The sequence below is a fragment of the Pinus tabuliformis genome, chromosome 6, assembly GCF_031772625.1.
Source record: "Pinus tabuliformis cultivar Carrire ecotype Pingquan chromosome 6, CPIR1, whole genome shotgun sequence".
Taxonomy (NCBI): domain Eukaryota; kingdom Viridiplantae; phylum Streptophyta; class Pinopsida; order Pinales; family Pinaceae; genus Pinus; species Pinus tabuliformis.
In genome coordinates this window covers 1,529,270,685-1,529,294,368 of record NC_142292.1, presented here as the reverse complement: position 1 = coordinate 1,529,294,368, position 23,684 = coordinate 1,529,270,685, and the positions used below count along the sequence as shown (strand labels likewise).

Below are 23,684 nucleotides of genomic sequence, written 5' to 3'. Positions count from 1 at the left end.
ACTAAAAGCTACATAAGAGTGAAAGCCCTAATGACAATGTCAAACCCCAAAGTCACTAACTCAATGTCCCTCTCAATGCTTTTTGAATACAGAACAAAACATATACTTTCTAATTCCTAGCATGCTTGAAAACACCCACGACAGCCACTCAGCTCGAAATAAGTCTCTCCTGAAGCTCCTTAATCTAAATTTTAAGTGGAAACGTCCCTTTCTAGAAGGCCTCAGCATATCTCAGTATTCGTCCATCTCCCAATTAGAGCTGATCAGCCAACATCCTGCACAACCCATTTAACCTTAAAATGCACATTGTCCAATTCATGGAGCAGAGCAGAGGAGGACCCTGTCAGCTTCCTCTTATCAATCACTTCGTCCTAAAAAAATTGGTCTGCAAAGTGAGCATTGAAGCAAAACCCCACAGACAAAAATAGCAACAGCGTTGATTCCATAAATATGGCAGCCAACGGGGAACCAGAATTCTCCTTGTTTACCCTAATCACAGAACTACAATTACTAGCCTGTCTTTCTGCTGCCCTTGTCTATGCAGCTGTTCATCTTTCTCCATTATGGTTTCAAAGTTCAATGCATTCGCAACGAACGTGTTTGGACCTAATTAAATTGTTCTGGTCCATGCATTCCTTAGTAGCGCCACTCAGCTCCCTAATCGGAACTTAACGTGTAAACATCCGGTTCTATTAACGTGTAAACATCGCTGTCTATAAAAGAAATTTTGAAATATGTTAACTTTACATTTTTCCGCCTGTAGGTTTGGGCTTGTTTGTGTTAAAAAAAAAAAAAGGGAATAAATCCAACCTATTTTGCTTGTTTTTGTTAAAAAAAAAGGAATAAATCCAACCTATGCAAGTATGTTTTGATAGGCTATTTAAGTCCTTTTTGTTTGTTAATATTATTTTGCGTTTTTAGTAGATCATCGAGGCGATACGTTTTTATTGTTGTGTACGGATCAGAAGGTGTTATAGTACTAGTTTCACATATTTATCAAAAAATCGTCTTAAATTTAAAAAAAAAATTACATAAATAGTTTATATGAAGTTATATAAGTTATTAAATTATATCTAAAATGGGTCTATATATTGATTGGACTAATAGTTGTCAAACGCGAGGCCTTAACATCACAAGTTGACAAATCATATCGTCTTAACTACCTCCAGCTTTGAACTACCAATTAAGTCAAAATGCACTACAAAACATTCCATTGAACTCTATCGAGGAGTACACATATCCCATCAAAGAGTCACCCACTGATTTCCACTTTTCCACTGAAACCACAATCCCATTGTTGGGTATATCATGCACAAGAACAGGTGAAATGTGTGTCAATCATATCTACATGTGTGTTTAACCATTCAACTTATTGAAGACAATAAATGACACCATTCAATTCAGGAATTAGTTCAGAGGATGCAATAAATGACACCACCTTTTCAATTTAGGTATTAAACACACCAACGCTTTCAATTCAGGAATTAAACACAGGAAAGCACAAGGATCAACCATGAAAGTTTATCAGCCATTGGATCATGTACAAATCAATGAGAACACACATTTGAATTTGGGAGATGGCAATCCATGCCAATCTTCCCTACCAATTAAATTCTAGATCAAAAAACTATAAAACATCAACCCTTACTGATTTTCATTTGAAACATTCATTCTACTCATCAGTTGTTGGAGACATACAATCAAAGTGTGTGCATAATGTTACATCATTTTATTCATTAGCTCGAGACATACAATCAGAGTGTGTGCACAATGTTACATTCATTCTATTCATCAGTTGTTGGAGACATACAGGTTTAATTTTGTTGAATAATGTTATCATATTGATTATTTTATCATCATTTTTGTTGAGAAACAAGGGTAAATTAAAGCCATTATAGCCAATATCACTTGTTAAACAGATCACAAGATCTTATTAGAGAAGCACTTTTAAATGAATAATGATACCAATGTCTCTTTATCACTTGTATATGCTTATTAGAAATTCTCTTTTAATTATTAGATTATCAAATTAAGACGAGAAAACTACAAGATTGCAAGAGCAGAACTACAAGGAATTAGACAAATTTGCTAACAGTGAGATTAGTTGGTCAAATGCAATAAAAGATATGCAATGCAATTTGCAAGAGAGAGATACTTATACAATGCAACTATGCAAAATGAGATGCAACAGAGAATCATTTATTTCGTTTTTGCCTCAAGATGTGCTTTAAGGCTCGAGATCTTGTATTTGAACCCACCTCGCTCTCCTTATGTCAAGCGAGTTATCCCTTCCTCGACGATGTGGGCCCAATGTAACTATTATTCGTTCAGGGTTGTTACTCAATACAATGAGTTTGTTTGAACCCCAATGCATTCAGAGTCTAATAACCTTGTGTCAGTGTATCTATTACTTATGAACTTGCTTTAAGGCTGGATTAAAAATCTATAAAAGATAGCATCCAGAGACTCTAGAGGACCACTGAGCAGTAAGACGCTGATGAGAGATGCAATGAGGTAGTTAGTATCCAAGAAGGCTATCCTATCCTTGACTAGGCTAGGGAGAAAAGCCAACGATAATGCCAATATGCTAACTCAAGAAAGTACTAGTCCTTCAATGTACCAATGTCAATGAAACATGGACTGTTGTAGCTTACTAGCAAGTATATATCAATCAATTAAATGATGAGATCAACCCTTAAATCATTCTCAAGATGCAAATAACCATACCCAAGTTTAGTAACCAATTTCAATGCCACTGTAACCTCAAATCTAACCTTGCAATTCAATATCAGGCTACTATAACAATGATATTAGTCCATTGTCAACAATATTGGTTAAGCAAGATTCAAGGATAGAACACTCAGTAACCTCTATGATTAATATGCAATAAATTTTAATTGTTTTAGGCTTGTTATGTGATTATCCTTTCTATGCAATGCTTCAGACCTGATCTTTTTCAACAGTCTACACTAGATCATTGTTGAGGAGAAGTAAGCTTACAAGTTATTGAAAAAATACACTCCAATCATCAATAACATGTAGCAGACCTTAGAAGATCCTCACGGCCTAGACAAATCAATCAAATAAATCCCACAACCATGCAAGAGAAAGCTAGAAAATTGATTAAGGATTTTGTGAGTTATATATGATTTGATTTAATTATTCCAAGCCTCTTATAATATGAAATTTTATGTGTGAAAACCCTTCCAATTATGAGTTTCAGATCAGAGATGTATTCAGTCACCCGTAAGGCTCACATTAAGGAAATGTTATATTGAAGTTACAATATATAATAAAGCACTCATTGTTGTTGCTCAGTGATTACAAAGGCCAATGAATTACATTATTTACTAATACTACATTGACATGGTATTATTGATTCTATACTTATTTGCAAGAGTTTTGTACCTATAATTGACTAGAGGCTTAGTGAGTTTTGGTTCTTTTGGCCTGTAGCAATTAGGGTATAATGAGTAGTGAGTTGGGATAGTTGTTTGGTTAAAATAGTAGGAGGTCTAGTTGGATCAATGTCAAGATCAACAATTTTTGTTTTTGGATCATGCATTTCATGCTTGTATACCTTGAAAATATACATCAAATTCCATGCAATAAGCCTTATTTTCACTGAGAAAATTCCAGTGCATGAATGATTGGTGATCTACTGAGAAAAATCAACATTTTTTTAAAATTAGAATTTCATGGTAAATCTGCAGGTTGTTGCAGCCATGCCAATAGTTTCTATTGTAGATCATACAAGGAACAGGACGAGGCGAGGGACGAGGGGGGCCCAACTGCGATCTAGTTCATCGGATGAGGATAGAGGGGTGATGTGAATACTATCAATGCTCCCAGCAAAGTCGTTGAAAATGACACTGTGGCGGCAGATCATGTTATCCCACCATCAACCACAGAGCCACCTTCAACCACGATGCAAGGTTCAATTTTAATAAAGAAAATCAGTGCCATAAGAGTCTAGACAAAGTAAGACATGGTAGTTGCAATTGATGACATCGAGTTTAAGGGATATTCAGTCCGTACCTCTACAAAAAAACATGGTATTGTTGCCTCTAACATACATTGTTGGATAAATGGATTGACTAATACAAAGCATAGAGGGCCTGTTACAGTTATGTTTGAAGAGGACGACAAAGTGGTTGAGTGGTGTAAGCAGATGCCCAATTGGGACACGGGTTATCGCTTATACAACTTAAATCCACAGTAGCTCAAATTTGTCAGGGGAGGCCAAACCCCTTTAGACACCAGTTTCTTGGTAAATCTTGGTGGATTGGGTTTTAAAAAAGGCATCCAAACCTTGTGTTACATACAAAGACAAGGCTTTAAATATACACCCTGCAATTATGCCCAAGTTCTATAACACTCTTTCTATTGCATATGAGCAACACTCATATGCCCCATACCATATATGGAACTGTGATGAAACAGGCTTACAGGCAGGAAGGAATTATGGTATGTGGGTAATTGCCAAGAGAGGGAGCATAAATGTGGCTAAAAATTTTCCTAAGAGCAGGGAGTGGATCATTATTCTTTGTTGTGTCAATGCAATTGGTTCTTCAGTGGCAGGATTTTATCTATTCAAAGGTAAAACTCAACTAAAAACTATATATAGAATTGTGAACCAGGTGCATCCATGGTTGCACATCCCCATGCATGGATGAAAAATGAACTATTCTTGAATTGGCTTTGTCACTTTATTGCATATGTATTATTACCACTCAAACTAGTAGGGATCCTAAAGGGAATCTTAAGGGACAATTGCTAGGACAAGGGCAACAATGGAGACTTAGCAACCCACTATCACCCCAGCTAAGGCTCCCTACTCTTTACAAAATTTCACCAATGGGAGGAGGCCCAGTATATTATGGATTCACTGATGAAGGATAAGTCAATGAAATGATGTGGAGTGACCCAAACAATCCCTTTCCTGGAAGAGTTAGAAAGATAGGCTTGCTTTCTTTCTAAGCAAGGTACAATTTATTCTAGGGAAAGGAAGGGATGATTTAAGGGTTAGGTTTATGGGATATGACTTATTAAGGAACTTCCCAATCCCTAAAATCCTTATTGTAATTGCTATCAGAGATGGTTCTTGAAGAATTGTATTTTCAAAGGAATGGGACCACATGGGACCAACTGGACCCGGTCTAGGATAGGAGGAATGAGTATGGAAACTAATGATGTTCTTACCCTAGACAAGGTGGGGAAAGGATCAAAGAAAGAATTTTCACTTGAAGGTGTTGATTTGATCCTATGAGGCACTAGCCTTGGGGATGTTAAAGTTTGATCCCGGAGCTAGGGCTTGGATTTTCTCCTGACTCCACCATCAGAATGGCTTCAAACTTGGAGTAGAGCTTTAGGAATCACCAACGCAGGAGACCCTAGGAGATCGAACTTTTTGGAGGGCTAGCTTGTCAAGAAATTGATGCCCTAGGTGCCCCAACTTGGCTAGACCTAAAAGAAGGTGAAAGGATGTGATTTTTGGTGACCACCTCTTGGTAGAACAGTGCCTTAGTCTTGGGAGAATGGAGCCTATGATGAAATATGAGTAGGATTCTTAATTCTCAGTTGAGGAGGCCTCAAGACCACTTCACTAGCCTTCTAGGTCAAGGAGAAGCAATCTTGCAACTTTTATACTTTGATTTTCAAAGGAGATGTCTTATCAAGGTGAAATTCTTTGATAGAATTACCCTTAGGAGATTTCGTTCACATTACATGGCCCATACAATGAGAGGTGTTATAATAGAGACAAAATTCCACAATTTTAAGCAATAAAAGCATGCAACAATTAGCCCTAGAAAATAGCGAAAATCCCAGTCCAATGTATATGACAAAGTAAAACAAGAATAAAGTTAAAAGCATGTACTTACATGTAACAAAGCATATCCAACCATCCACAATTGACAAAAGAGAAGCTCCAAGATAAGATAGACCAATATCCACACATCAAAATTCATCCATAAAACTCCAATCCATCCTCTAGAAAAAGTTAGAAATTCTCAAGAGAGAGAAGAGATCCAATCCAAAGTGATGATGAGCAAATGCGATCATCTCACTTGTATTTGTACACAAATTAGGAGTTCGAATTAGCCTCGTTGGCCTACATAAGCCCCAAAAATAAAATAATGTTCTAATAATTCAACTTTTGGTGACATGTCCGCCAAACTAGCTAATATATGAAAGAATCAGCCTCTCAAGTGGTCAAATAATAATCTATGCATGTCGTTGGGCCCTCTAAGAGGCCTAATGAGGTTCATGGGTGCCACAATGAAGAGTAGGACCCTAAAAAGCAGTGGACAAGGGGTTGGGCCCTTATAATAACCTATGGTGCTCCATATGAGATGTGGGGGTACACAAGTGTCCTATGGGTCTACAAACAAATCAAAGATGCATGTAGATCGCTTGCAAGGGCTAGGATGATGGTGTAAGTGGTGCCACGCCATCGTGCAAGTCCTCGATCATCTTCCAAGTGTATAGTGCAAATCTGGGGCCAGTTGCGCATGATGGTTCAGGTGCATCTTCCTCATCCAATAAGTGAACCACGAGCAATCTCTGAATGGATGTGGGGATCCATGGAGTGCAATCTATTGTTGTGGAGGCCCATGGCTCTCAATACACACCCTATATGTGCCAATGTAGCCCTCTGAAGGAAACCATCTACAATCCTGGATAAGGTCCAATGCATTCCCTAGCCTTCCAGTACAACAAGTCATTAGAGAAATCGAGCAAATAAGCTTATCGGTCATGGACCACAGATGGGGACTTCATAATGGCCTGCTCTTCCATAATGGGCTTCGGGGTGTGCCATTGTCTCCTAAAGTCCAAATGGGGTTAACCAATAATTCTATTAGGTGATTTCAACTTCCAAAGGGGATAATATAGTCAAGGTACATCCTTCAAAAGGTGGTGGCACGTGACAGATAGGTGATGAAGTAGGGGATTAGAAGGCGTAGCCCTAGGTCACATGCTGGGGTACAAGGATAGCTAATAAGAGGGAAGCCCACACTTAGGTTTATAATGTATATGAGGGAGCAATCATGCTACATGAGGTGCCTTGGCCTTGACTTTTTTCCACCCTTCTTTATATGCCTTTTTCCTTTTAATGATTTTCTTTGATTAATTGCTCGAGGCTCAAGGGGTAAGAGCATGATGCATAACATATAGCATTGAATACCCCCTTTTAAGGGTAGGGCGGTTTATTGCCCACCAGGGGTTGCGAAAATCATGGTTTCCTATATGATGGAGGAGGTTTATGGAACTTGTAGGAACTAGGGTGATGGCCATGATGATGGGGTAGAGCTCATGTATTGGATTTTGCCCACGTGCTAAATGAGTTTGTCTCAACCATCTTTTGCATTTTGTGGTACATTTTCCTGTTGAATGTGGCCAAATATGCTCACGAGGGCTTCACTGGGGTAGCAATATTATACCATGTGCATTCATATTGGGGAATATATATTGAGGAAAAATGACATAATATATTGAGCATATAATAGGGGGTTAAGGTTTTTTTATATTGGCAAGTATTAAAAATTGAACTCAAAGTTAATGAGAAAATATAAAGGGGTATAAAAAATGTTAACGAAAAAAAGGATACCTACAATATCTAGTGAAGCAGGGGTTTTTTAAATTGGGAACATGTATTGGGTTCGTATTGGTAGGGGTTTAAATAATGTGATTTTCATAGGTATTTTCCAATATGTAGTCCAATAAAAGGTATTGTTTAGTTTGCCACGAATGCATGTGCTATGTCATAGGTTCATTGAGTGAATCCCCCGTGGATATGCTTTTATCTTTCTTTTTAGCTGCATCAACCTACGGGCTTCATTCCAGGCCAAGACCCAAGGTGTGGGCAAGGGGAATGGGAAAGATAACCCTATGTGGACACAGGTGGGAGAAGTGATGAATGGGGTGATAGTGAGTGGAAAGAGGGCAATATAAGCAAATAAGGGAGTGGGACCACGCAACCCAAATCGGGGTTTCCCATGAAATACCATCCCTAGAGCCAAATGGTCAATAAAAGAGATCCCATGGGACTAGAATCCAAGGTTAATACCCAAAAGGGGTCTAGGGGACAAGAGCACATACCTAGCCCATTATTTCAGTCAAATCCCCCCTTTAATCCATGCCCAGAAGTGTCCATGATAAGAAAACTACAATACTCAATTGCCAAATGACAAGGCATACCTTTAGATTTGGGAGGCCCACCTTCAAGCATATGATCATGGCAGATGGGCGAGGGACCACATGGAAATGGCACAATGAGCTAGATGGTGGTTGTAAGTGGCTGCTGACTTCCGACTAAGGACCATCTTGGAGAAAAAAAAATTGTGGGTAACATTTGGCTCCAACTGGGACGTGATCTCTCGAAGAAGTGGGCGAAGCTACTCGAACAAGAGGTCATGTGATGTCTCATGATCGCACATGCTATATGTTAAGCCATAAAATCAACAAAAAATAAAATATGCAAGTATGTTACCATGAGAAATATCATATGATGGTATTTTTAATGCAGAAATCAACATGCAATGCATCCTACTCTACCATGCATATGATATAATGTCAAGTCTCAAGGAAGGAGGTGATACAACTTAATTTGACTAGTTCGGGCCAAAGTTCATTGTTAAGTTTAGCAATGTAATAATAGCCATCTCCAACCCTTCCATGAATCTTGACAGGTGTGAGATCTTTATCAACCAAGACTAAATCCCCAACCTTATATTCTTTATTAGGCTTCCACTTTTTGCTTGCTTGAGAGATTGGCCACTTGAGGATTTAGATTTCTTGGGTAGGGAGAATATGGAAATGTTTTTTAATCTCGCATGTCTCATAGTATGGTCCAGGCTTGATCACATGTGGTAAGTAAGTAGGTTCCCTATAAAGGATAAAAGGGGTGCCATTAGATTGCAGGATGGTTGCATATGATAGGTCCATTTGAACATTCCCCCCAACGGTAGCTCCCCATTTCTCGGATAACAAAATCCCCCACACATAAGGAATATCAATAACAATAACATCCATGAAGAGGGATATATCGGGATTCCTGGCTAAAGAGGCCTTAAGGTCTTTGATGATACCTTCAACTTCCACATGCTTGGAATTAAAACCACACACCCTTTTATATGATTGAGTGACGTTGAGGCCCAATTGCTTCATAACATTTAAAGGCATGATATTAGCAGAAGCACTCGAGTCTAACATGCAATTATGTAAGAATTGTCATTCATAGACAAAGAAAAGCAAGAATGGTTCATGTTGGGGTTTCGGTTAGGATTATGAATGTTTTGTAATTCTTCAAGTAGTTCTTCCTCTTGAATTCCTTGGGACTTCTTAAGTTGTTGTTGTTGTTGTTGCTCGGGAAGCTTACCAACCTCCTTTAAAAGAACAAGTATGGTCATATTTCCTATGACAGCCCCTATGTTGATGTCGAGTTTAATTTCCTTACCCTTTTCCTTCTTCTTTATGTTTCTTTCCTAGGAGGATCCTTTTTTCGGATTGAATTTTGTTGGGGGATGCTTTTTGGGAGGGCTTTTGTGGATGGATTATATAGGAGGGGCTTGCTTAGGTAATGGATCTTCCTTAGGTGGTTCCTTAGGAGGTGAGGGGTCTTTTCCCTTTTCATTTTGGGGAATATTGGACTCCTTTGAATCTTCCCCACTATCAAAGTTAAGAATGGATTGTTCCTTTTCTTCCTTAAGGATCAACTCACTAATGGGAGGATGTGTGTATGACCCCCCCAACAAAATGTTGAAGATGTCAGATTGCACAAGATTGGCTTGTTCATCAGTTTGTTCACCCTCACTTTCCTCATCCTCAAATGAAGAATCTAGCTCAACGACATTAGTTGGGGCCAAAGAGCATGGCCTATCTTCTTTACTTTGATTTTTGGGAAAAAGGTTTTCCTTTAGGGATATAAATCAATTTTTGGGCCCTTTCCAAGGCGGTGATTTTGTTCATGATAACCCTTTCACATGCATTGGATTTTTCAGTGAACTTTTCCATCCTCTTGAGAATGGCAAGGGGAGTTTCCTCATGTTGATCTTTGGACTTCTCCTTCTTGATTTCAACATTACCTCTAGGGTGGTCATTGATATCAACCTTTGAGATTCATATATTTTCTTCAACTTCCATTGCCATTTCTTTAGCCTTGGCCAAAGTGGAAGGTTTCTTATCCCTCACCACATAGGTGAGGTGGCCACCCACTGCCTTTATAGATTTTTCAAGAATGTTGGCTTCAGATGGATTCAAATAATCAGGTATATCTTTGACTACCCTATCAAATTTTTTGAATGAACTCTCGCACATCTTCCCTTCCCTTGGTTATTTGATAGAATTTTTCAATGTTGAAGGTCCCTTGGGCATTGCATGACCACCTTTTCATGAATAGGTCTTCAAATTCATTGGACTCTTGTATGCTTGTAGGGGGAAGGCCAAGGTACCAATCTCTTGCTTGTCCCTCAAGTGATGAAGCAAAAAAGCATCATGAGCCTATCTTCATCAAAGATCATTCTAGGGGACATTTGCGAATAGAATTCTTCAATAAAACCATGGGCAATCCAAGTAGCATCCCCTTTGAATTTGGGTAACCATTGGTTATATTTTTCAGGTAGTGGTTTGGGATCATCACTCAACTTCAAAGGGGCAAGGGCATTAACCAAGTCTCTCACTCTTGGTCATCTTAGGTAGATCTTGTTTTGGGTCAGTGTTAGAACTAGATGGCATTTTGGGAGATGGATCACTAACCTTTTTAATTTTAGGCAGAAGAGCGGTTCAAACAAGTGATGAAGTTCGCTTTCCCCTCTTTGCAGCAACCCTAGTTAAAGGAGGAATGTTGTCGCCTTCAAGTAAATTAGGGGATTGGACAATGAGTGGAGTCGTCAGAGGAATATTTTATAAATGTTTTCAATGAATCAATTCCTCAATGATTCAGTAGGGAGGTAGACTTGCTTCCTCCCCAGAAACGACACCAAAATGTTACAGCTCAAACTAGCAGGGATACTAAAGGGGCAACTGTTAGGACAAAAGAAACAATCGAGACTTAGCCCATTGTCACCTGAGCAAAGGCTCCTTACTTTTTACGAACATTCACCGATGGGAGGAGACTCGATATATTATGGATTCACCGATGAAGGATAAGTCAATGAAATGACGTGGAGCAACCCAAACAATCCCTTTCCTGGAAGAGTTAGAAAGATAAGGATTGCTTTCTTTCTAAGCAAGGCACAATGTATTATAGGGAAAGGAAGGGAGGATTTAAGGGTTAGGTTTCAGGGATATGACTTATGAAGGAACTTCCCAATCCCTAAAATCCTTATTGTAATTGGTATCCTGAATGGTTCTTGAAGAATTGTCTTTTCAAAGGAATGGGACCACATGGGACCAAGTGGACCCAATCTAGGATAGGAGGAATGAGTATGGAAACCAGTTATGTTCTTACCCTAGACAAGGTGGGGAAAGGATCAAAGAAAGAATTTTCAATTGAAGGTGTTGATTTGATCCTATGAGGCACTAACCATGGGGATGCTAAGGAAAAGTTTGATCCCGAAGCTAGGGCTTGGGTTTTCTCCCAACTCCACCGTCAGAATGGCTTCAAAATTGGAGGAAACATGGAGGAAAAACCAACACAGGAGACCCTCAGAGATTGAACTTTTTGGAGGGCTAGCTTGTCGGGAAATTGATGCCCTAGGTGCCCCAACTTAGCTAGACTTGAAAGAAGGTGAAAGGGTGTGATTTTTGGTGACCACCTCTTGGTAGATCAGCGTCTTAGTCTTCAAAGAATGGAGTCTATGATGAAATATGAGTAGGATTCTTGATTCTCAGTCAAAGAGGCCTCAAGACCACTTCGCTATCCTTCTAGATCAAGGAGAAGCAATCTTGCGACTTTTATACTTTGATGTGCAAAGGAGATGGCTTATCTCCTTGTGAATTTCCCCTAGGAGATTTTGTTCACATTACATGGCCCATACATTGAGAGGTGCTATAATAGAGACAAAATTCCACAATTTTAAACAGTGAACGCATGTAGCAATTAGCCCTAGAAATAACGAAAATCCCATTGTAATGTATGTGACAAAGTAAAACAAGAATAACACTAAAAGCATGTACTTACATGTAATAGAGTATATCCAACCATCCACAATTGACAAAAGAGAAGCTCCAAGATAAGTAGACCAATATCCACACATCAAAATTCATGCATAAAGCTCCAGTTCATCCTCTAGAAAACGTGTAGAATTCTCAAGAGAGAAAAGAGATCTCACTTGTGTTTATACACAAATTAGGAGTTTGAATTAGCCTCCTTGGCCCACATAAGGCCTAAAAATAAAATAATGTTCTAATAATTCAACTTTTGGTGACAAGCCCACCAAACTAGCTCGTAAATGAAAGAATTGTGGGAAATACTAAGGGGGGAGGAGGGCCGGGGGTGAATCAATATTTCTTTACAATTGTTATTTTAAATGCCAACTAAGATTATTTTTCACAATTAAAGACCAGAAAGTAAATAAAAAGAATTTTATTAAAAATAGATGAGGACACCAATCCTTTTTACAATGGTTACAAGTTCCAACTTGTAAGATTAATTTTTTAGGGCTTCAACCCCAAGGACACCAATCCTTGTTCTCAAATAGTTTTAGGGCTCCAACACTAAGGACTCCAATCCTTGTTCACAAGTGGTTTTAGGGCTCCAACCCTAAGGACCCCAATCCTTTAATCAAATTTCATAAGAAAAAAAAAACTTACTTCATTGCTCGTTGTCTTCACTAATGAGAACTTCATGATCTTCAATGTCCAAAGATATGAAGTCTTCAAATGCTCCAATGTAACAAGGTCTCAAAATGTCTTCAAAATTATGCTCAACACTTCTTCAAACTTCCATCCAATGTATGCAAAAATGTCTTCCAAGAGTTTCATAGTAAAACAACTTCAACATTGTGCATTAAACCAAGGTCTACAAATTATTCTCCACAAGGTTGTACTATAGGTTCTTAAGTCAACACAATGAGGCTTCTCGAGCAAGTACTTAAACCACTGCTTTAACCTTGTCACACAAGCCTAGGTTTGTGTTCAACAAATCATACTCCAGCATGCACCAGAAATTAAGCAACTCCAATCAGGCTCATGCATAAATGTAACCACATGAACCGGTCACCTTTTCAGAAATACGTATGGAATACAATCTTCAAAATATATACAATAATCGATTCAATACAACTTGCTTCTGAGGTTCTCAGTCATGTGTTGTTATTGCACAACTTTCACAAAGTTCAACAACTCAGTCAAACTCAAATGCTAACGAATCCCAATCTTACACAGATTATTTCCAGCGATGAGAATTAGTTCAGGAGTCAAACATATTTCAGTTTTTCAACATTCCTCTACATTCCATTTTTTTAGATTGTATTCAAAATACCTGTAACAACAATCTTAGAACCATGCACATATCAACCAAGACTATTAACCCCCAACGACCAACCCTTCAAATTTAAAAGATGATCAACAATTTTTGTTGTCTTAGAGATGATATTCATGTTCAGAATTGTTGTCAAAAAATTTCGAGTACTGAATGTGTCACTAACTGAGATACGTCCACCGAATAAAAAGATTTGAATCCTTCTTTTCAAAGTTCACGAGATGTGAGCTGTCCTTTTTCTTTCCGAATCTACATATGTCCTTTTGGAGAATCGAAGCCATGAATATGTAGTGCATAGTTCACGTGAATATCATTGGTAGTTTGACCCAACATTAAAGGAGCCGAATCCGATGGGATATGAGGTAAGTTTATAATGTGTAGTCATGTCTCTCAAAGTTTATAATTCGTAGGTATGATCTGGGTATGATTTTTTTTAATATAAATTTAAAACTTTTATTAAACTATTTGCTTTAATATAAAGTTAAATTAATAAATTTGTTATAATGTAAAGTTAAGAGTTTTGAGATTTTTTTGGGAAAGGTTTTAGGATTTAGGAATTAGGGATAGGTTTGGGTAGGGTTATCTTAGGATTAAAGTTTAGGATTTCATTAAAGCATTAGGGAAAAGATTATTTTTAGCATTAGTTTTGACATCAATGACAACTTTATTCAATAATCTCCCCCTTTATCATTGATGGCAATACTCTTCGTCTTTTGATGTTCTCTCCCCCTTTGACATCAATGGCAACTTCTTCATATTATGTTGTCTCTATCATAGTGCTTCTCCCCCTGTCATGGTGCTTCTTTTTCTTGTCAATGCGCTGCTCTAATGTGATGCAAGAGAAATGATCCCCATTTTTCGCTGAACGTATTCAAATGCTTCTTGTGGTAGGGGCTTTGTGAAAATATTTGCAATTTGTTCCTTTGTATGGACATATTCCAATCCAACATTTTTCACTGCAACTTGTTCTGCAAGGAAATGGTATTTGATTGGGATATGTTTTGTCTTTGAATGCATTACCAGATTCTTTGAAAGACTGATGGCGTTGGTGTTGTCACAATAGATAGTGTCTGGTTGATTAATTTCTATGTTGACATCTTTCAGAGCTTCCTTCATCCACAATATTGAGTACAACAATCAGTAACAGCTATGTATTCGGCTTCAACTATGGAAAGAGATATAGATTATTGCTTTTTGTTGAGCTAAGATACAAGACATTTTCCCATGAAGAATGCATTTATGCTAGTACTTTTTCAGTTCTCTATGCTTTTAGCCCAATCGGCATTAGTGTATGCTATCAATGTAAGGGTTGCGCTTTTGGCATACCATAGGCCAAAATTAGGATTACCTTTCAAATATATGAGAATTCTTTTAATAGCCATCAAGTGGGATTCCTTAGGAGCTGAATGGAATTTTACCACCATTCCTACTTCTTGCATAATATCAGGTAGTGAAGCAGTTAAGTATAAAAGATCTCCAATTATTGATCTATAAAGAGTTGCGTCTACCGAAGGGGATTCATCATCTTTGCTTGATTTGCAATCTGTAGTCATTGGTGTGCTCACAACAACACATTCTTCCATCCCATATCTTTTAAGCATGTCTCTAGGATATTTTTTTTGGGATATGAACATGTCTGCTTTGGTTTTAGTTACCTTTAGTCCAAGGAAATAAGATAATTCACCAATAATAGACATTTAAAATTGCCTAGACATGTTTTGAGCAAATTCATGACTCATCTCATCATTATTGTTGGCAAAAATTAGGTCATCACATATACAAGGGTGATTAATAGTCTATCCTTGTATATCTTCAAGTAGAGGTTACTTCCAACCACCCCCTTTTTGAAACCTTCTTGTTGTAGATAGTGATCCAATCTTACGTACCAAGCTCTAGGAGCTTGTTTTAATCCATATAACACCCTTTTTAATTTGCAAACAAAATATTTTCCTTCTGCTAGATCGAAACCTTATGGTTGCTCCATGTAAAATTCTTCCTTTAGATCACCATTTAGAAATGTTGATTTCACATCCATTTGATAAACTTTGAAACCTTTTGAACAAGCAAATGTCAAAAACATTCTTATATCTTCCAATCGAGCTACAAAGGCAAAAGTTTATTCAAAGTTGATTCCTTCAATTTGTGAGTATCCTTTGCAAACTAGCCTTGCCTTATTTCTAATGATTTGTCAATCTTGATACAATTTTTTTTTAAACACGCACTTGGTTCCAATAGTATTTTTATCCTTTGGACGAGGTACTAGTTCCCATGTCTCATTCTTTTTGATTTGGTACATTCTTCTTCCATAACTTTCACCAAATGAGGATCCTTATTGGCTTGAGCAAAATTTTTTGGTTCTACCATAGATAGTAGGGCAACATCATCCTTTCTCGGTGTATTTTTCATCCTTCTTTGGGTTTGTATTCTATCATATACATTACTAATAATTTGTTGTTCGAATAGGGGAAATGAGGAAAGAAATTAAACATTTAGTTATACATTGACCAAGAAAATCTCATAACTATCTGGAAAACTAAATTCAAACACACAAATAAGCACACAGGATTTACGTGGTAAAACCTTGACAGGGTGTCAAGTAAACATCCATGGGGCAAGGGATTGGAATCTTTATTAATTCAACAATGATTCTCCACGATTACATTTCTCGGGCATTCACTAGTTTTATACAAGCCTCCTCCGTTACATAACTGCTATTTCGATATAAAACTAACTTTTACATTTTTACCAAAATTTACATAATTCGTTGTCAAACTTCCAACAAACTTCACCTTGACAACAATTTTCCTAATCCCTTGCCCATGCCCATTCATCATCTTTTCTGCAAGCCAAGAGAAGCTAAACACCATCGCAGCTTCTTTTTTACCACTGACTGTCAAATTTCTTTACCACTGAACTGGAGGCGAGAATGCAGATATGGTTCTTTCCATTTCTCAGGATATATTTGACCTTATCTGCAACTGTGGGCATATTTGACCTCATCCACTGATCGATTTCCTACTTACGAATATAGAAATGTTATCCATGATCACGCTGGTAAAAGCGGTCGGAAAAAGGAAAAAAAATTAGGGATATGGAATATCTAAAATGATAAGATCATGGATAACCAACCTCTAACCGCAATGGATAAGCCTTGCCGACTTGGAGGTGGTGGTTTTTTATTTTCGGAAAAAGTAGGATAAAGTTGCGGATTTTCCTGGTCATGCCAACAATCCATTAGAGAAAGGATTGTTGTGAAAGCAACAACGCATGCTAATTGAGGGATGTAGAAAATTACGATCACTACTTCCCTTTTAGATGCCGGATAAAAGGCCTCAACATTACGGTTTCCTTTGTACATGTCTACTATACCATAGAGTCAGAGATAGGTGAGTTGGCCACAAGCCAATGATATTGTTTCCATGGAAAGATTTAGGAAAAGCTGAAAAAATACTTAGTTGTTTCCCGCTTTCTACTGTGAGTTGAAGATGTTGGGATAATGATTGTCCTAACCCTTAGTCAGATCAAATTATCCATAAATCGCCATCTTATTCCTACTATACACATAGATATGGAAGGAAAAACTGAATTTTTTTTGGCTTAAGGATATATGGACGCTATCCACTAAAATGTTGGTAAAATTAGTGATGTGTCATTGTGTGATTCTATGATAGTGATATAGGATAAGAATGTTGTTTCTTCTTTTCTAAACACTGCCTTACGTATGCTTATCATAAATTTGGAGGGATCAAGGAAAAGCTAGGGCACAACTGTTTCCTTTTGTTGACTGCGGAGTTGAAAGTAGTGGTTTGAGATAATGACTATCCTTGTGATCATCGCCCTGAGTTGGATAGGGGTTATCTGTAAATCACACGACACTCAATCTTATTCTAGCAAGGATAAAAGCCTTTAACTGAGCACTCTATCCCTGGATGTGTAAGAAATACTCGCAGATAGCATGGGTAAGTATTATTTCCTTCGGTCGATTTGGTTATGTTTGAATGAGTTTGACAGTATGTTAAAAACTGTTCTCAAAATCATCATTTTTTTGTGTGGACATTGCGAGCTCCTCACACCAGGAAGAAAATTTTGGCATTGCGTGATTGATACACGAAGGTAGAATGCAAACTGCACGAAGGTAGAATGCGTGTTAGTTGGAAACTGTACGCTGTTCTCTGGTAAGGTAAGGAAGCTCTGTGTCCACAGCCACTTTAATGGGGTTTGATATTTACCATTTCATGTCAAAATTGTTGTATCATATCAGAATGAATTCTAAAATAAATAGTCACCCTGGTTTCAAATACTCTTTAGGAATTCTTTTGTGGTTGCATTTTAATGAAATGTTTTGTATAAAGGAAGGTCAATGGCAAAGGGTGTAGCATTGTTTTTTTATATGGATATCAATGTTGTCACAACCACCGTTCCTACTCTTGCCATGAGAGGCATCGAGTTTTCTAAGACCATAACGTTACACAAATTTTCCTTGTAGGATTTTGCTAGCTGAAATGGAAATGTTTTCACCTGTGGAATTCATGTGTTATCTGATGGGCGTAACCTACCAGCTACCTGTAGTTAGTAATCTTAAGAAACATCAACCTACTTTGTATATATTGAGTTGGCTTATCTAAACATTGGAATTGGATGAGGAGTCGACAAGAATATGGTACCTCTTTGTTTAGCCACAGTTGGACATCAAAGCTAGTTAAAAGCGTGGGAAATAAATGTATGCTCATTCCATTGTATTTGTTTTTGACAAGAGAAAGAAAGAAAATTGTTTTATTAATTACTAACTCTGGATTTAGAATTAAAGCATCGTGTGAGTCAACAATATTCAGATTCAATGAGTGGTAGAAAGGACAATTACCTAATCGTAGCAGTAGGTATTGAAAATTAAACTTAAATGGGTGCAAACACCACAACATGTCAATAACTATGTCAGGTTTCTACAAAGGACATTGGCATTGCTTCTTTCCAATTTTCTGCAAACTAATTAAGAATAGGTTCATTGTGGGACCTTTTGGTCAGAATAATCATCTTTGCAGCAATGAATGATGAAATCAATGTGATATATCGATTCCATAGGCTTTGATTTTGATGGCGGACGGAATTGGAATGAAGAGACACATATAAGGGGATGAATTTAATTAATTGTCTATAACAAAAAGAAACAAAATGAAGAATAAACTGCATGTAAAAGATTACGTGTTATTTTTTTTAAAATATGTTTGTTGTTGGAATTGTTTTGAAAATTCCATTTTTTCTGTTCATAGTTGTTTCTCAGATTAGAAGTGGACATACAAAAAGGCCGAACCTAAATTAGTTTACCATCGCATGAGGTGCAGAGTCAAAACTAATCCAAACTAAGAGTAAATTTTGTATAACATTAAGGGAGGTATAACACTTTTATTAGTTAAAAAGGCAACACCAAAATTTTATAACCCCAGAAATTTATAAGTTGCATATGGTAAGAGATTCTTCATGTGTTATGGGTGAATCAAAGAGTTGGGATGATAACATTAAATCCTTTCCCCAATTGTGCAGTGTGCTTAATAATTGATCTGACATACAATTATGGTCGATGAACATAAAAATCCATATCATGGATCCACTTTTATCATTATGAAATTAATAAGCCTATGAGTACAATGGTATGAACAATAGTGTTGATATAATGATACCAATGACAATGGTTAAATCTCAACAGTAAACAAAGAAAATTTTAAATTTATGAAGCCTGGGGCCTAAATTTTTGGGTAGGCTCAAAACATATGTTACAAATGGTATCGAAGTTGTAAGTTCAAACATTGAGGCCTATGGACCAATCCACCTCCTTTAGATTTTTCATTGATGGGTTTTAAATTATAAAAATAAAGGGTAAAGTTTAATCTTGAAATTTAAAGGGTTGAATTTCTAATTGATTTCTTGCTGCTAAGGGAAAATATGATTCTTTGTGAATAAAACCAAATCGTAACATGGTTATTGAAGGGATGATAAAATATACAAATTTCACTATGTATATGAGTTTTTTTAATATAAGGATCTCAATTGATTAAATTATGGCATAATTGTGCATAGTGAATTATGCATTATGGAAAATGAGTTTTGGTATTATTACATGCCAAAGGGAAGAAGTAACAAGTTATAAAGTTACTTTTATTGGATCCCCTCCTAGATAAGGAGTTTTAAATATCGTGAAAGTTCAAAACTTAAGCAATGGATAAACACTCTTATGTGGACACCATGACATGTTTGAAAGGCAATGCTTCAAAATATGTATAGTAGTCATGGAAAAACATGGTCATCAGACTAATACAATATAATATTGTTAACAAGTAATGCATATAAGAGTAGAATATGATTACTTGAGTTGTATATTGCATGTGTAACTTACATGTAGGACTCATTGTGGGATGCCATGAGTTGCATGGATGTGCCTTTATATGTGAAGGACCCACAAAATTCTCACAACTAAACTAGGATAAAATCAAAGAAGAAGTTATCTTGTATGTGGGAGAACCTGGGGTGTAATTCGTTTTGGATAAGAAATCCAAGATTAAACTATGATGTTGTAGCAATCATTAAATGAATATATGAGTGAAACAGAAACTAATCATTACCCTAATGATAATCATACAAGTTGTTGAATAGTTATAGTATGAGGAAGAGAGACTCCCTGGAAAACTATAAAGAAACATGATCTAAAAATATAATGTTAACATTAAAATATCACATGCATAAAATAAGATAAGAGAGGATAACCAATCTCTTGGTCTTAAGGATGTGAAGTGGTGAATAGTATAAGTTTCACTTATAACTCCTATGGGAGAATATATGTAGGTGCATATTGTTTATTGAATAAGATTTTATCTACATTAGCAAGATGTTGAGACATGAAAAGGGCAATAGTAAAACACATAGATGAATTATTTAATTATGGAGTATTGATACAAGTTGTTGAATAGTTATAGTATGAGGAAGAGAGACTCCCTGGAAAACTATAAAGAAACATGATCTAAAAATCTAATGTTAACATTAAAATATCACATGCATAAAATAAGATAAGAGAGGATAACCAATCTCTTGGTCTTAAGGATGTGAAGTGGTGAATAGTATAAGTTTCACTTATAACTCCTATGGGAGAATATATGTAGGTGCATATTGTTTATTGAATAAGATTTTATCTACATTAGCAAGATGTTGAGACATGAAAAGGGGAATAGTAAAACACATAGATGAATTATTTAATTATGGAGTATTGATATCATGATTATTAAACTTAAAAAAAACTATGAATTAATACTCTACTTTATGATTAAGCAAATTATATGTTCATGATTGAGTTGTAGTGTGCATGATAACTTTTATGATATTATATTGATATTGTTGCAACCACATGACAAAGGAAAATGATTGTTTGAATGGTATAACATAAAACTTTCTTTGGTTGTATAAATGGAACATGTTCATGAAAATTCCTTATAAACTGAGCATAGTTGTTCTACTTACCAGAAATAGATGAAGGAATGTTTGGCATGATACTAACATGGTTGGAAACGTGTGGATAAAGTTTATGTCATGTAGGTGATGCTATGTGCATGGTATGATGGGCAGTGGTACAGATTGTACTATGTACAAGCAGTACATATGGTACCAGTATGACTACATGTATTGCATGATTAAAACATGATATGTATATCTATGTGTGTAATACACCTTGTGTGCAGGTATGCATGAAGACACTAGGTGGGTGTCTGACAGGGCAACTGATCTGGAGGTTGCACAAAAGAAGGAAACTAAGAAGTGGTTCAAGGATAAGTAACCATGGTTTAATTTCATATTGACATACATATGATTATGATGAGTATATATGGTTATGATGTTATATGCATATTGATGTGGAAAATATGCAAATTGACTTGTTGTATGTAGAGAAACTGTAGGAAGCAAGTGTTCGGCAAGAACACAAAGGCTTGGAAGAATGTAGGGGAGAGACATGCATTCCTTCAAACACAATAAATGATAGCGATATAAGTTGTAGCTACTTTAGTAGTATTGTGTATTAAATTATGATGTTAATTGTGGAAAATTTTGTTGCATTTCTGCATCTAAAATTTCTTACAAAATTGTTTGAAACCAATGTTACAGGTAGCAATGGAAGGAGATGTGCTGGGAGCACTCCTTGTAACTGATATATATATATCGGTAGATTTGCATTAGATGGCAAGGCCATAGAAGCTATGGATTCAGAGACATATACCTGTGAACGAAGATGTAGTAATACACTGAAGACAGTGTAAAATTTAAGGGGGGAGTATGTAACACCCCTCCCTTGTGTGTCAACTATTGTAAACCTAAGCTGAGGAAAGCTAGGTATGATGTATAATATGAAAAGAAAATACATTATTAAATAAATTAATAAATAAATCACTTGGAAAAGCGAGACACCAAGAGATGAGATTCTTGCCAAATCCCATTGAGGAATGGGATAGGAATAAATCTTTCATGATAAAGCTTCTAGATGTGATTCTAGATAAGCTTGGATGGATTGGAGATAAATATCCATTGGATGGATTGGAGATAAATATCCATCAAGGAAAAAACATAAAAAATTTGCAAGAGATAAAGACAAGCTTTTATGAGGAAAAGCCTTGCGGGAGATAAAGGCGAGCTTTTCTGAAAAAGGCCTAGGCAAATGGATAAAAATCCATAAAAGCGGGACATCGCTAATGGAAACCATATCATGAAAGAGGGTATTAAATACCAATTGCATAGATCAATTGGAGGCAGTTGATCCATGGCAAGAACCTCAGCTCGGGGAGGAATCAAAAGGTGATTCATGGTTTTTGGTGGTGTTGCTCCACTCTCCAAGTGATGTTTTAGTTGGTTTAATATGTGTGGAGTGTTCTGTATGTTGGTTTCTTCCCCTCTCTGTTATAATATCATTTTGTCTATGAGAAGATTGCTTAAGTTTCCTTGCCATGAAAATGACTTGAGAAATTGCATGAGATACTTATGAGTAGATTTACATGCATGGTATATACTTTATGTCATTAAATCATTTGGTTCAGTTGTATAGATGATGTGTTATTTGTATGTATGAAAATAATTGTAGTCTTATGCATGTGATTAAAATTAGGAGAGTAATATATATTTGTGAAATTGATGCAGTAATGGATATGTTGCCCCACTTTGGCTTATGTGTTAATATGATGCATGAGATATATAGTTCGATTCTAACACTTGATATTATCTAGTCTAAGATTCCAATTATCTATGCTATAAGAATTTGTATTATGGAATGATTGACATCTACCGTGGGCTTCCTGCACAAAGATACATGTTAGTATTCATGGATTTCACCACAGGACTCGGTCATTGATAATTGCGGTGCATTTATATTAATGATTGTTAATACCACTATGAAATCATCTTTATTCGTGTTGACATAATTATGGGCAGGAGATATATGTGTATGCAGAATCATAGGTAATAATGCATCTAATTATGTAAGTCAATGGTTCAAGTCATCTATGCCATGCATGTCATAAGGATTACATCCATGGAGACTAGACTAGTTAGTCATGCATGTGAAATAAAGGTTGAGTCAATAACACTTTGATTATGTCTGATGGACCACGAAACTGATGCATGGCCAAGTTAGCCACAATGAACTTAATATAAAAAAATTATTAATGATGGGGTAGCTTAACCCCATAACTTTATAAGTTGCATGCAGTAAGAGATTCTTCATGTGGAATGGGTGAATCAAAGAGTTAGGATGATAACATTAAATCCTTTCCCCAATTGTGTAGTGTGCTTAATAGTTGATATGACATACAAGTCTGGTCAATGAACATAAAAATCCATATCATGAATCCACTTTTAACATTATGAAATTAATAAGCCTATGAGTACATTGGTATGAACAATACTGTTCATATAATGATACCGTTGACAACGGTTAAATATCAACAGTAAAAAAAGAAAATTTTAAATTTATGAAGCCTAGGGGCTAAATTTCTGGGTAGGCTCAGGAGGTATGTTACAAATGGTATTTGAGCTTACGCAGAAATTGAGCCCCTAGGCTTCATAAATTTAAAATTTTCTTTGTTTACTGTTGAGATTTAACTGTTGTCAATGGTATCATTATATGAATACTATTGTTTATACCACTGTACTCATAAACTTATTAATTCCATAATGTTAAAAGTGGATACGTGATATGGATTTTTATGTTCATCAACAAGACTTGTATGTCAGATCA

General features: G+C 36.5%; 1 long non-coding RNA gene across 1 annotated transcript; it reads left to right on the top strand.

Moving 5' to 3' along the window:
- The first annotated feature begins 17,360 nt into the window (after window positions 1-17,360).
- On the top strand, window positions 17,361-18,098 carry LOC149264549 (uncharacterized). The gene is made up of 2 exons (XR_016250084.1): window positions 17,361-17,603; window positions 17,910-18,098. It is a non-coding gene; the product is annotated as an uncharacterized LOC149264549 (long non-coding RNA).
- Window positions 18,099-23,684: the final 5,586 nt, after the last annotated feature.